We start from the raw sequence: 8,161 nt of genomic DNA, 5'->3' as shown, positions 1-8,161 counted from the left end.
CTCTTTGCCTTTGGTCCATTATTGAGAACATGTCATTGCTCAGGGTAGACAGTATTGTGTAATTGACTGGCTGGCCCTGAGGCAACTGGAGATGTTAGGCATCTCTGTGGTCACACCTCAGCGCCTCACAGTTGGCAAGGCTATGCTTGCAACAAATCACACTCCACTGACAGCCACGCTCGTCTTTTGCTGCTCACATCCTGTGGAACTGCAGCAACAGCAACAAAAAAACCAGCCTAAAAGGCAAGGACAGCACATTTAAATATCACTTAGAATCAAAAAAAACATTTTTTTTTTTGCCTAACTTTACCTGCAGATAAGGTCCCACTTGTTCCATTCAGAGAGCTGTGAGCACATGGTAGAGGCACTTACCCTCCCAGTAACCTTAGAGGTGGCTATAGGAAACCTCTGCTCCAGCAAATGGGGAAGGTCTGGTGGGGGAAATGTATTGTCTGGGCACTCCAGAGAGAGAACAGATGGGGACATGCTCCTGTTGTTGGGCCAACAGGACACTTGAACAAGCAGATTGCACATTTACATTTGTGCCTCTGAACTGGAGACATTACGAGCCAGCACTTTAAACAGAACAGCGCGCATTGTTGCGTCCAACATGCAGAGTTCAGGACAGATGCAGAGGTTCCCTGCAGTAATTCGCCAGTATCAATGTCATCTAAACTGGAATGGTTTGACTGAACAGACCGAAAAATGCAGAATTATCTTCATGAAATCAGTTTTTCTTTTCAGGACAGAGAAAGGACTATATAGCATCAATCCCCGAAACACAAATGTATTCAAAAGATACCTGGTGGTCAGGGTGCATCCTGAAATCCTGCAGTTTGATTTAATTCCATCTATCATTATTCTCTTTGGCAAACACAATGCCATTGGTTCCCAGAAGAATTATAGGGCAGCACTGCAGAAGACAAACAATTTACTGGCACTTTGCTTCGCTGAACAACACTGTCAGGCTGCCAGGAACCATCCATTCTAAACAATACATGTTTTAGTCTCCAAGCTGCACATTTCTTGGATACAATAACTCATGGTATTCATATAAGCGCTTAAGTTACCTCAGCTCCTTAAGATAATAGAAGCAGTTCATACACTGGAAAAGACTATTCTCATCTCTCTTTTCTCAGTCAATGGTCAAATCATAGATCAAATGAGCAGACAGGATGTGTTGGGGAAAATACCATCATCTCCCACACCTCTATTCAATATACTGTGTTCTAAACTAGCTCACCTTTAAAGAGGGAGAGCAGATAAGATTCTTCTTGGCAGCCTTTTCTGCATTAACTCCCTCTCCTACAGCGTGTAAATTAAGTGGGGAGCTAGTGCTAGTGTGCTGAAGCAGGAATGTGGGCCTGAGGCAGAGCGGAGCAGAGCAGTGGGATGCTCCGAGGGAGCCGGAGGCCACATTATGCTGCAGCAGAGCCAGAGAGCTCAGAGTCTGACAGCCCCGCGCCCTCGGTGGACACACCAGGACCACTGCCACCGTATTCTCGGGACATTTACATTATTCAAAGATAAATGCATTGTCAATTTTGTGTCTCCCAGCACTAGATATGTGTGCCGCTTCGCTCCTCCTGCAGCCAAAGGTGGGCTCACCTCCACCCAATGCAAGACATGCTACAAATGAAATCAAATGTCTTTCTCAGCGGTGCAGAATTACTTAACCCTGCATGCTCTCCTCAGTGCTGTTGGATTTCAGGTTGTAATGCAGAGGTCTGTCGGTACAGAGAACAATAGAGAAGGAGGAAATACTCCCTGGGATTTAGCTACTTTAACAATGTGGCACCGTAGCTCGGAAAACGCCATAGAATGAGAATTTCAAACCCAACTGTATGTTCTCCAAACATTTGATCACCAAAAGTATAATCACATGTAAAAAATAAGCATCATTTCATGTTAAATTGTAATAAATGGGTCTTTATCCGTCTATATTCTCTACTCAGGCGGTGCTATTTGAAATGTTAAAGATTCCAATTTAGCTGCCTATGGAAGACGAATTAAGGTAATATGAATTTAAACTTCACATTAGTGCCAAGCTGTAAAACCACACACCAGATGTCAGACTCTATCTATACTTTTCAATGGGCATAAAGTAAGATTAATTGGTGGTAAAGGGTTATAATTTCAGATTTAAATACTATATTTTAATATTATATACCATACCACGGTGAGCATGGGTATTTTGTCCAATAAACAAAAGAGAATGTCTCTTATCTGCCTCTCTTATCGATGAGTCTCAATCCTCTGTCTTCACCGACCTTCAAAACGACTGCACTTGTTGACATGTCGCATATAATGAACAGTGTCACTGTCGTTTGTTTTGAGTCAATCCTGCGGCTCTAAATCCTCACTAGGACACTAACTGTGCATCAATCTGCTGCAGACAACGGTCCCTGAACAAATGCAGGATTGATACAGTACATGTGTGCACAGTAAATCTGCATGTACAGATCCAGTGAAGCAGGATCACTGATGAAAAGAAAAGTTCTGCAGGACAAGACTGTGGGGGATGAACGGAGAAACTTCCCTCCCATGAATGAATTGTTAACTTTAACACTGAAACTTATGAATATAGTTATTCATTCAACAATCCATCTCTCATATCTGAAAGTCATAGACTATTTTACTGAAATAATGTGCCTGGGATTACAAATGAAAACCACACAGGATCATTCTTTATCCCGCAGACAGATTAAATTCCAAACCTTGTTACTGTAATAGGCACACTTGTAGCTCGCCATGAATTAGAGCTCTAATTATATTAGGTACTATTTTAAACAAAATAACACATTTCTTATGATCCATAGGTGTAATTTATAGCAAAGCCAGGTTCATTTTCCTGGGCAATCAATTTCGTGGTGTAGCAGAAGACTAATATAATTATGTAAAGTGCTGAGAGCTGAGTATCGCAGTCAGCACAGAAGGGTTTTTTTTCGAAGATAAATGAAGATGCAATTTATTCACTCATAATTTCACACAGAAAATGCTGTGAAAGAAATCCATAGGAGCATCAGAAAAGGGTAGAGGCTCTAATGCTTTTTGATATAGACTACCCAGTGCATTGTAGTCAAGGCTCAGGGTAATGTATGAGTTACTTCAGGTTTCCTCACATCACTGGGCCATCTTTCACACGAGGAAGGAGGAGAAGAGTCTTTTGGCCAAGCCCTCTAAATCATACCCAGAGGAGCGAGTCATTTATTATAGTTACAATTATATCAATATCACTAACACATAAGAGCTGCGATAAATCCACGCACATCACTTTCTGTGACAACACGCGTGATCAATGTGGGCTCCTCGGCTTCTGTTTTTCTTGGTGGTTTTGGCTGCAGGTTTCTTGAAATAAAAAAGATGTGTGATGAATAAGCAGCGGTTTAAACGCAGCAGCCAGATTCTCTCAGTCTGTCTTCAGCAGTGAGTTTGAAAACACTAACCCATGCATATATGTCTGCACGTGCAAAACAAAGGACCACATATGCTTTGTATGAGGAATGCTTTTCAGTTATGGGGGTAGATGCATTCTGCTGGGGGGGGGGGGGGATCTGACAGGTATCATCATTTTAATATTCTATAAACTTCATATGTGGACTGTGCAGAATAAAGAGGAGTCTTTACCTTTATTAGGTATTGTTTTTCTTGGTGGGAAGGTGGGGCCGGGGATGTTTCCTCCTGTAATTATACTGTATATGTTTCCAGTGTGTGCGGTCAGCACAGGAACAGATGGACCTAAGCAACAAATAATGAGTTTTCACACGGATGTGATGTAACCCATGCAGCTAGTGGTTGTGAAGTCTGCTTCCTTCCAGAGGGAGGAATACAGTGTGTGTAGACTCGAGTTGGCAAACAACATAGATGCCCCCACTGTGAACACAGTGTCTGCCTCCTCTGATCGTTCACATGTACGCACAGTGGAGCGGAATCGTTAATGACAGCAGAGGCCAGGCGACAGGAAGGACTTCTGACAACGGTGTCCTCCGACATTCACATCCTCTGTCGGTGTTTACAGACGCTCAGAGTGTGTGTGATACAGATCATTTTTCCTCCCTCCTCTTATCTGATGCCAAACAATTACTGCATATTCCCATTAACTGAGCACCGAATGGGAAAATAAATGAAATTGTGGCTGTCAGTTTAACAGACTGAAGAAAAATATGGGATAAAAAACCTTTATCTAGAAGAGGGGTTGTCACTCCTCCTGGGGGAGCCACTGTCCTGCATGTTTTGGATGTTTCCCTGCTCCAACACACCTGATTCAAATGGTCAGGTCGTCATTAAGCTCTGCTGAAGTCTGATATGTGTTTGAATCAGGTGTGTTGGAGCAGGGAAACATCCAAAACATGCAGGACAGTGGCTCCTCAGGACCAGGAGTGACAAACCCTGATCTAGAATGTGCCCTGTGTAGTTTAGAGAGAGAAGACAGAGAGTGAGCAACTGTACAGCAATTTTATTTAAAAAACAAACAAACAGGTTTTCAGATATTGATAAATTAGTTTATTTAGTTTAGTTCATTTTTTTGTTATTATACATGAAAAAAATAACTAGCAATTGTTATTTTAGTACTTTTTAAATCACAGATCAAGGCACTAAGGTTAATCTGTACAAATATAATCATATTATATCATATTTTTAATGGTTTTATTCTTTATTAAGAGGTATAGAAGCATGTACACTTATTCAAATATACACAGTTAGGTATCTGTCATCAAAAAAAAACTGGAAACAATAGAACGAAATTGAAGTTAATTTAAGGTGGATTTCACCTCTTTTTTTGAATAGTTTTAAATAAATATCTTTGTTAACACCAGTCACGTTTACTAATATTGAACTTAACAATAACTTTGGCTTCTTACAATATTCACACAGAGTTATGAATCCGGGTTACACACATTAACATTAACCTATACCACTCCACATATAGTTTATAGTGGAGTGACGCTGCGTTAAAACCATATAAGCAGACCTTCAGACCTCCACGATCGCCTTCTCACATCCGGTGTGGTCGAGAGATGAAGAGATGAAAAGGAAAATCCTCTTTTTGTGGACACTTCCTTTTACCGCGTTGTATCTTGCTTCTATGGGTCCGAAGATATAATCCACAACACTTTTAATACTTTTAATATATATATATAAATATATATATATGACATGTAACTACTGCTCCGTCTAGTCTCCAGAGCAGCTAAAAACTAAACCCCCCCCTTGGGATGCAGGCTGCTTGCTGAGAGGAATCATCGCGATATGTTGAGATGCTGCTGACGCGCACATCAACTTTCTTCTTTTCCTCTGGCTGCAACACGTTGGCGCGATGGTGAATCACAGAGTTCCAGTCCAATATTACCAAATTCTACAAAGATCTAGTGAGCACCTTCTCTCACTTCATAACACCATGAAGCACACGCGGATCCATTGTTACAAGCTGAGTCGTCTTCACCCTGGGTTTATAAGAAACAAACAAACAACAACAACAACAAAACCAGGAAGACAATAAAATGTTTTAAATGAGATTAAATACAAATACCGTGTTGTCCTGTGTTGTGTGTTCTTGCCCTGCTCTCATTAATTCTTCGCTTACAGTAGGAGTACACTTCCCCATATGTAAACATTACCCTCCACTGAGAAGGCGTGGTCTGATCTGCTCTCGTCCAATCAGAGACGCTCATCTGAGGTCCCAGCTGCACTGGCTGCTCCCAACAAAGCATCTCACATCTCTATAGAAACTATACTAAATCAAACAACAACAACAATAATAATAATGATAATATCTTAAAATTGTTTCAGACACATATTTGGTTACAAAAACACAACATATTCATACTTAAATAACTGTTCCTTATTAATTATGCAAACACAATATTCTTGTTAAACCACAAAATAAACCATGTTGCTGTTGTTTGTTTATTGCATGAAAGAGTCGAGTTTCAAACTTGAAGTTAGTTAGTTGTGGTCTCTGTGCTTCTACTTACCATTTTAGAGTTAATTCATTTTGTAACATTATAATAAGATAAATGATTTATTTTTCATATTAAATGAGATTCCACAGCCTTTTTTTAAGAATTAAATGTATTTTTGCATCCTCCTGTTTCCATCTGGGTCAGCTTTGTTTAATGCATAATAGACCAGATCTCAAAGAATATTGCATATTATTATTTTTTTGTAATGACTTGAATGTCTCAATGAACCACAGCAGAGGCAGAGGATAGATGAAAGAAAGAGCTCACCCAGGGTTAAAATGGCCGCCATCCACTGAGCACTCAGATGATTTGTAGCCAATTGTAATGGCTCGTATCTGAATCCCAGGCTGGATTTAGTCATAAAATAAAGATCTGCCTTTAAAGTGTTTAGGAGTCACAGTCACTTCTTCTGCCTCTGCGAGCATCTCTGAAGCACTGTGTCTGGGAGACACGCGCAGATTTAAAGCCACTGATTATTTCTTTGACACCAGTTTCATTTGCCTTGATGCGCTCTTAAATTCAAAGGATATATCATCTCAGACAAAAAAAAAAAAAAAAAAAAGATGTGAAAGCAGTGGGATCCTCTTCTCCCCCACCATTAAAGATTGGCCTGCTCAGTTTGAAACGTGCTGCTTGGATTTGGAATGCAAATGCTTTGTTCATGAGGAGGAGGGATCAGCGAGGAGTCTGAAAGCGACGAGTTTTTGATTAATGAGCTTTGAAATGGCTCTCCAGGAGCAATAAAGGATGAACTGCGCGCGCTCTCTCTCCCTCACACACACACTCACACACACACACACAGGCATCCATCCATCCATCGTTGCATCATTTCCAGTGTCAAACAAGCACCAAAATTGTGCTTCTTCTTCTTCTTCTTGCTTTATTGTCACTAATCTGTCCGTCATGTATACACACAGCCATTATCAAACGATGCATGTTGCTGCTTCCTCACATGTGTGCAGATTATTTTGAAAATTATTCTCAGTATGCAGCAGTCAATTAGAGCAGCCACTGATTAGGCGTTGGTGTATAGGAGAATTGAACCCATTCTCTTGTGCCAGCAGATAGGAAGGTAATCATGTGGCCAATTCTGGGGGGGGGGGGGGATGATGTGACATGTGCGAGATGCAATAAGCCCATGCACTCACTTCCCTTCAATAAAATATCAATAATCTCCAGAGCCTTTTATTTCGCTGAAATGCACTTTGCATTGGAGGCACAGAGCGCGCCTGATGAGTTTTAGATATGATGGTGTCTAATTATTGATTAGTTGGTCCTGTTTGGTCTGTACAGTAGAGCAGTGAGTCAATAAGCCTCATCTCTATACTGTTAACCTGACAGTTTCACTGCAGGGAGCAGCATCTGAAGGAGGAATTCAAATAATCACAGGCAGTGGATGAGGATTTTCACACACACAAGAACAGAAAACAACAAAAAAGCAATAATAATAATAAAAAAGGGACAAGTTTGAGCACTTTATTTACAAAATGTTAAACACAATAAAATATAACATTTCGATATCATTAGGGTTTCGTAAATTTATGGATATTCTGCTCAATGGAAAAACAATGGAAGACAAATAAAATATAGCAATGAACTACACAAAATGACATGCTGGTGTGTATAATATTTGATACTTCGATAGTCTACGTTTTGCTTAAGGTCCGACATAAGATTAACCATGGACATACTGTATAGTGACGTTTATACACTATCAAATGCCCCATTTATCCCAGATTTACTATTAGAAATGCTCTTTTTCAACAATACACTGCGAGTCATAGCATTTTCCAAAAACCCTGTTTTGCCAACACTTCCAAGTGCACACTGATCTGTCCAATCTTACAAAAAAATAATAATCCCACAATCATAAATACTCGCATATAAACGATAAATAATGTGCAATACAAAAGGATTTAAATAATAAATAGTAGGGGGGGGGGGGTCATATGCTAGTACGAAAGATTATGCAGCATAATACAAAATAAATAAATAGGATGCCCGTAAGGAAAGTGAGAACAGACGAAAAAGGTCCCTAAAAATCGTTCTCTCTAATAATGATTTTTTTTTTTCTACTTTCGTGATCTACAAGACTTACCTTCAAGTAACGGCGGGAAATATTCAGTCAAAAAACGAAATGCGCATTGCACTTGAGAAAAGGAAACGAATTAAACAACTGACCACCAGGCTAGTCTGCC

The sequence above is a fragment of the Microchirus variegatus genome (assembly GCF_963457635.1).
Source record: "Microchirus variegatus genome assembly, chromosome: 22".
NCBI lineage: Eukaryota > Metazoa > Chordata > Actinopteri > Pleuronectiformes > Soleidae > Microchirus > Microchirus variegatus.
This window is presented reverse-complemented; position numbering follows the sequence as displayed.